The sequence below is a fragment of the Triticum urartu genome, chromosome 1A (genome assembly GCF_056163025.1).
Source record: "Triticum urartu cultivar PI428250 chromosome 1A, HENAU_Tu73, whole genome shotgun sequence".
In the NCBI taxonomy this organism is placed as follows: Eukaryota; Viridiplantae; Streptophyta; class Magnoliopsida; order Poales; family Poaceae; genus Triticum; species Triticum urartu.
In genome coordinates this window covers 585692759-585699738 of record NC_141873.1, presented here as the reverse complement: position 1 = coordinate 585699738, position 6980 = coordinate 585692759, and the positions used below count along the sequence as shown (strand labels likewise).

The following is a 6980-nucleotide window of genomic DNA, read 5'->3' as shown; positions in this document are numbered from 1 at the left end:
GAACCTCTCTGGCTGAAGTGGGAGTTGGCCAATCCCGGACTGCTGCAATGTTCTTGTCATCCGTTGAGACTCCATCAGCGCTGATGACATGACCCAAATAAGTAAGATGCGGTTGAGCGAACTTGCACTTAGCTTGGTTGAGGTAGAACTGGTGCTTGCGCAACCACTGAAACACTTGTCGAAGGAGCTCCTTGTGCTTTTCCAAGGTGGCACTATGTACCAGGATGTCGTCAATGAATACAAGCACACCTTTGCGCAACGGAGGCGACAAAACAATGTTCATAGTGCCTTGGAAGGTCGAGGGACCACCAGTAACACCATTGGGCATGACCTTGAACTCATAATGCCCGTGGTGAGTTTTGAAAGCAGTCTTGTACTCTTCGCCAGCCTTCATCCTGATTTGATGATAACCCTCCATCAAATCGAGACTGGTAAACCAAACTGACCCTGCAAGCTCATCCAACAGCTCCTCAATGACTGGCAATGGGTATCTGTTCTTGATTGTGATGGCATTTAATCTGCGGAAGTCGATGCAAAATCTCCAACTCAAGTCCTTCTTCTGCACCAACAGGACTGGAGCAGCAAATGGACTACAACTATGCTGAATAATGCCCTGCTTGATCATTTCGGCCACTTGGCGCTCGATTTCATCTTTTTGAGCTAGAGTGTAATGGTAAGGCCTCAAGTTGACAGGCTGTGCCCCTGGGATCAACGGAATAGTGTGATCAAAATCCCGTTCTGGAGGTAAAGTGGATGGTGTATCAAAGAGATGAGCAAATTCTTGCAAGAGTCGATATCACTGAAGGAACCTGATCCTCTCCTTCTGACACATCAATAGCACAGAGTTGGATGACCTGATGCACATCATTACATTCAAACAGAGCATGCAGTTGGGCTGATGACAGCTGATAACAGTGTTGCACACTCGGTTGCACTTCCTCCAACAAAGTTGGCTTGCCATTGTGCAAGAACTGCAGCTTCTTGAGCCCCCAATGAATATCCATGGGGCTATGCTCTTCTAACCAATCCATACCCACAATCATATCATAACAACCAAGTGGCAACACATTAAGAGTAGAGCAAAATTTATTGCCTTGAACCCACCACTCAAAGTTAGGCACTTCCTGGGCACAGCAGAGATGCCCCCCATCGGCAATGCGCACTTGCAAAGGGTGATCTGAAGTCACAACACCAGTTAGACGAGCAGCTAACTTAGCACTGATGAAGCTATTAGAACTCCCCGAATTAATCAACATCAACACCTTCTGATTCTGGATGAGTCCTTGCAGCTGAACAGTTTGCGGTGTTACAGTACCCTCCAACGCTTCCCTGGAAATAGTATGACATTCACTAGCTGTATCCGAATGCTCTGACTGCCCATCAAAACTTGGAATTCCGAAGACATCAAACAATTCCTGGACAACGTGTAACTGAACTGCAGTGGCACACTTGTGATCTCGAGACCATTTCTCGCCGCACAAGTAACAGAGGCCTCGCACCCGACGGTAAGCACGCAGTGTGGTCAATCTCTCATCAGTTGATGGAGATGGTTGCGCCATAGCATTGGGCGTGGGTCGACGATCGGCCGCTGTGTCTGCAGGAATGGGAGGTGGCCGGCCTGGAGGTGGAGGCAGTGGCATTGCCCCTCTCAGATGCGACCGGACCGCTGATCCAGTATCAGTGCGACGCGGTTCGCGTCGTTTAGAAATTTCCAGCGCCTCTTCCTGCAGATAAGCCAAAGAAATAGCAGTATCCAGGTCGCGAGGATTACGCACAAGGATAACAACACGAATTTCATCCTTAAGACCATCTACAAAGCGAGAGGGAAAAAGGGCGGAATCCCACGAACTTCTATGTGCCAACAGGGAGTGCATAAGCTCGTTAAATCGAGTAACATAAGCTAAAACTGAATCTGGTTGGCGTAAGTGAAAGAGCTGGCGCAACAGAGAGGAGAACTCACTGCGCTCGAATTGGTCATAGACCAATTTGCAGAAAGCTTCCCAAGTCAGGTTACGCAAGGTAAACCCACCATTTTCGAGTCAAATCATCGCCGGCCCCGAAAAATGCATAGCAGCAGTGTCTACCCAAAGCTCCGGATCAAGGTGAAACACACGGAAATAGGACTCGCAATTCCTTTTCCAACTGCGGGGCCTCTCTCCCCAGAATGGTGGAAAATCAAGCTTGGGACGGGGTATGGAAGTGGAACGAAAGTGTTGTGGGCTGCCTGAGCGGGAGGCATTCCGCTGCCGCGAGAACTCCCCAGACAGTGGTAGCGGCTCGAGAGAACGGACTAACGATCGTGAACGGGAATCCTCGAGAGTGTACATACCCATGGTCGGAGGCGGAACGAGGGTAGTAACTACCCCAGATCCAGACCCCCGAGTCGAATTGTCGTCGCGGCGGCCATCGGGCCTGTGTGTCTCCTTGCTTGCCTCCAAAGTCGTCCCACCACCAGATCGTGGGATCAGGGGTGGCAGATCCGTCGGCTTGAGGGCGAGGGCGGGGTTGCGGATGATGGTGTCCAAGTCGCGGCGAACGCCGCCGATCTCGGTGTGCAGATCGTCGACCGAGCGCTCGAGCGCTGGTCGCCACTCCGCGAGGCCCGTCACGGACGGCTTGATCTCCTCAAAGAGGGCCGTCGATGTCGCCACCGCCTCTTGGATGGAGGCGTTCTGCTCCTGGATGCGCTTGAGCGTCGCTGCAAGCTCGTCGATGCGTTGCTCCATTTCGAGGGTGTGGCGTTGATTGCGTGTGGAGAAAGTGGGCTTCTGGAGATAATCAGGCAAATCTGATACCATATGTTACGTCCCTCAACTCAATTTACTCTAGTTCGTAGTGGCATAGGAGGAATTTAGGAGTTTAGAGGAGGTAGGGTTCGAGGAGGAAGAAGGGGATTGGGATGAGAGTACAAGTTCGAGATAATTCTCGATGCCTCTCCACCTAACGCACACCAACACTTAACCACCCAGTTCTCAGGTGGCTGGGTCGAACTTGTGGCTGGGCCGCTTCTTCCTACTGGGCCGGCCTTCTCCAGGGTCGTGGGCCGTAGAGGTACTTGGGTCCGTGACATATCATCAATAACTAAGTAATCGCTGATTGCCATTTGTAAATAATTAAGAAGGATATTGTCCTGTCTATGAAGTAAGTGAGGTTTGATGTATACAGAATACATCGTGCAAGTGTAGCCACTATTCACAAAATCATACTTACTGTATATGGATAAATGAAGTCATATAATCATACTAGGAAGTACATCAAGTAGAAGATGAGATGGTTCAAGATATCAAAACCACAACAACATCCATCTTATGTGTTGCCACTCATTAATACCGAAAAAGGCTATTGCCATTTGCCCCTACTTTACAGATAATGCATCGACCATACAAGACAATCACATACAACTCAACACCACACCACGCCACAACACAACACACCCAAGACCGGATACAACATGTACACGAACAGCCACACCACCCCAACACGCCAAGCCAACGGCAAATGAGCAATGAGGGCCCTGCTTGAAGTAGTCGCAGTACTCCACCATGACAGAATTGTCACGAAGAGACAAAGCTGAGTTTGACTAATGTTGGCATCCAAGACGGCGCCTTCAAGAAGGGGACCAACACCGCAGTGCCATCACAATCGGATCCAAAGGATCATGGTTCTCTACTGGACCATCCGAAGGGGTAAAGTAGCCACGATGACACCTTTAGGAAGGACACTATGCCCACGTGCGCCGCCGCCGTCGGCCCGACCAAGCCGGACGGGGAATATCCCCTAGCACGCACGCTCTACCTTCGAAGTGCCTCCAGTCGCCGAAGAACCATCGGCCACGCCGCCCGAACAGCCATAAAAACCAGTCCGTACATGAGCCGCACACCCCGCCCACGAGAAGCGCGACACCCACCACCGAGGCCGCCGCCCAGGCAACCAAGACCTCCCCGCAACCAGCACGAGGACAAATGGGCTTCACCGACCGGTGAGAGGTAGAAGGCACCTCCTTCCACCCCAAAATGGACCCTCTGGCGGGAAAGAAGCCCAGCCAACCAGATCCAAGTAGAGGAGGGTCACCGGCAGCCACCGCACCACTCCACAAGTCACAAGGGCCACTGACACGGCCCATTTGGCAACTACTGATCTTGGCGTCGGCACAGCCAGGAGGCCCCCTACATCCCTCCTCAGTTTTCCACTACCTCCACCGGCCAGCCAGTGGCACCCTCGCCGAGCCGCTGTGTAGAACTGCACGCACCAGCCAGTTCAACGAAAAGCTCAAGTTATGGGAGAGGGACGGACATTATACTCCAACACACCCCCCCTCACATCTATGCTCCTTTGGAGTTTATGGCGTGTGCAGCGGAAGTGGGGGCAAACCGCAATTATTTATTGCGTTTACTGGGTTTTGAACCTTAAACCTCTTGGTTACATGTTTATGGAGCTAACCAGTTCACTCATGAGCTCAAGATGACGGGGAAAGATGGGCTTTGCATTTATAGTCAACACTCCAATTTAATTTTGCCAGCCGGGTCTTGAACTCAAGGCCTCTTGGCTCCGATACCATGTAGAGCTGCACACACCAGCCAGTTCACCTAAAAGCTCGAGCTATCGGAGAGGCCCTATACTCCCACACACCGATCACCCACAAACAGAGCTGCACTCATCTGCCACATCCACCATCTGAAGAGCAGAGGAGGAGGAGGTCAACCACCTCCGGCACACTGCCAACCCCACCAGCCGGACGCCACGACATGGGCGGCCGCCGGTGATCCGCGTCGCCCGCGGCCCGCCCTATGAGATTACATCTTGAAGGGTTGCCAGAATCGAAGCCGCCAACTCTGGTCCCGCGTGCACTTCCTCCGTGCCGCTCACCGCACCACCGACATCTTCCAGCCCTGCCGCACCGCTGTGCTGCCGCTCCTAGCGCATAGGGCGGCACTGAGGTCTGGGTGAGGCACCCCGCGTCAAGCCACCCACGTGAGGGGAAGAAGAACTCCCTGCCTCCGCCGCCAGCGGTCAGGCTTCGCCCGGTCGAGGCCCCTGTCTGAGGCGAGGGAGGGGAGGAGAGGAGAAGGTGGGGAGCCCCGCTCGTGGCTAGTGCTAGCCTCCCGGGCGCCAGCGAGGGCGTCGCGGGAGAAACGGGAAAGGGTGCGCTGCCACTAATTATTTGCTAAAGGGATAAGCAAAAGGCCATCATGCTCGGATTAACGAGGAAAAAATAAGGTTTTCTTAATGATATGATTTGCTTGCTGTCTTGTTGCTAGTAAGTCAGGATGTACATATTCAGGTCAGGTTAATCAAGTTGATTATGATAAGTAATTTTGCTCTTGTTTCTAGCTAATACAAGAGACACATACATGCTGCTGTCTAGATTGCACAGGATTTCACTGGCTATATCGGCACTTGATGCCGTGAGATACAGAAATCATAAGAGAAAAAGTCAAATTTGGTTAAGATACCTCGATCGAGACATCGCCGGAGAGCTGACGGGAGCGCATGAACCTGCTTGGCACGAGCCTGTGTCCCTCCTCCGCGACGGCCGCCTGCGTTCGCTGGAGCACGGAGCCACCCAGTCTCCTCGCGGCGCACCGAACCAACGCCATCGTCGACTGCGTGCGCACAATCGGTTAGGGTTTAGGATGCCCAAGTTCGTCACGAGTCAATCACCTTGCGGATCTCCCGCCCCACCATCGATTAGTTGCTGTCTGTAGAGATTTCGGTGAGCATACCTTGCGGATCAATCTGGGCCTTTCACAGGCGGCTAGCTAGGATTCCTCGTTCCACCTCCGCCGACAACAAGAATGGGTAGGCACTTTTCCTCTTATAATAATAACTCTTTCTTTCTTTCTTTCTTTCCCTTGGCAGAAAATTGTTTTGTAAACACCCAAATGCACCTTATAATTGAAATATATCAGAAAAAATTGAGGTTTCCTAAAACACGTCTATATGTGCTGTAAGGCCATCTCCAATGCTAAGCTTCAAACCGTCCAGGGCCGGCCCTCGGCCAGGGCAGCAGGGGCGACGGCCCGGGGCCCAGCCAAACTAGGGGCCCCGACCTTAGTGCTGCAGCCTATGGAAGAAAAAACCTATACGCAGGGGAGGCCCATCATCTAACAAAAGCCCAACTGCTAAGATGCCTAAACGCACGACTACTGGCTAGAATTGAGCACGGCTGCACAGGATGAGCGGCTCTTGCCTCCTCCTATTTGCACGCCAGCGCCCTCTCAAAAAAATAAATTGTAACCCCTCAGAAAAAATGATATGTTGTCGTACGCTCACATATATTGGTCGATCGAGCGACTGATTCTCTACGGTAGCGGCTGCCGGATACTAGGGCATTCGCAAGGAATAACAGAGATAAATCTCTAACGAATTTCTCTTAGCCCTCAATCTTACACTTTGATAAATTTATGTTCTTCTTCTTACAATAGTAGAGTTTGGTCATTAGTCTTGCCAACTTGGCCGTCGACTCAAGGTGTCCTTTAAGATTAGATTTCGATAGCTAAAGAGCATGGGATTTCACTAATTTTACTGCAACGTTTAGCTGACTTTGCTCTTTTTCTTGCAGACATGTTGCCCAAATAATATTTTACGTGGTTCTGATAAAAAGAAGAAAGAGGGAACGAACAAATAAGTTAATTGGATCTCATGATTATTGTAGACTTGGAGGTTAGTTAGCATGTCAGTTCTTTTTTCCAACATATGTATGTAAGTTCTATGAAATTTGATTTAGACTTGAACTAAGACACTTCATCCTATGTTACACCAGGAAAAAATATCATTCTTTACTATAGCTTTGCAAGAATTTATCTATCAATATATGAAATTAGAAATTTCCTCCATTGCCGCCGTTGGGCCCATTCATTGAATTCGCCCTGGGGCCTTCGAAACTTGGGGACCGGCACTGAAACCGTCCACAATGTTCGGTCCGCATGGTCTGGACGTGTTGCGCCATCTACATTGGTTCGCAACGCTGTCCGGACGCA

General features: G+C 51.0%; 1 pseudogene; it reads right to left on the bottom strand.

The window, feature by feature from the left end:
- Positions 1 to 279: 279 nt before the first annotated feature.
- LOC147993129 (uncharacterized) lies at positions 280 to 2798 on the bottom strand (annotated as a pseudogene).
- Positions 2799 to 6980: the final 4182 nt, after the last annotated feature.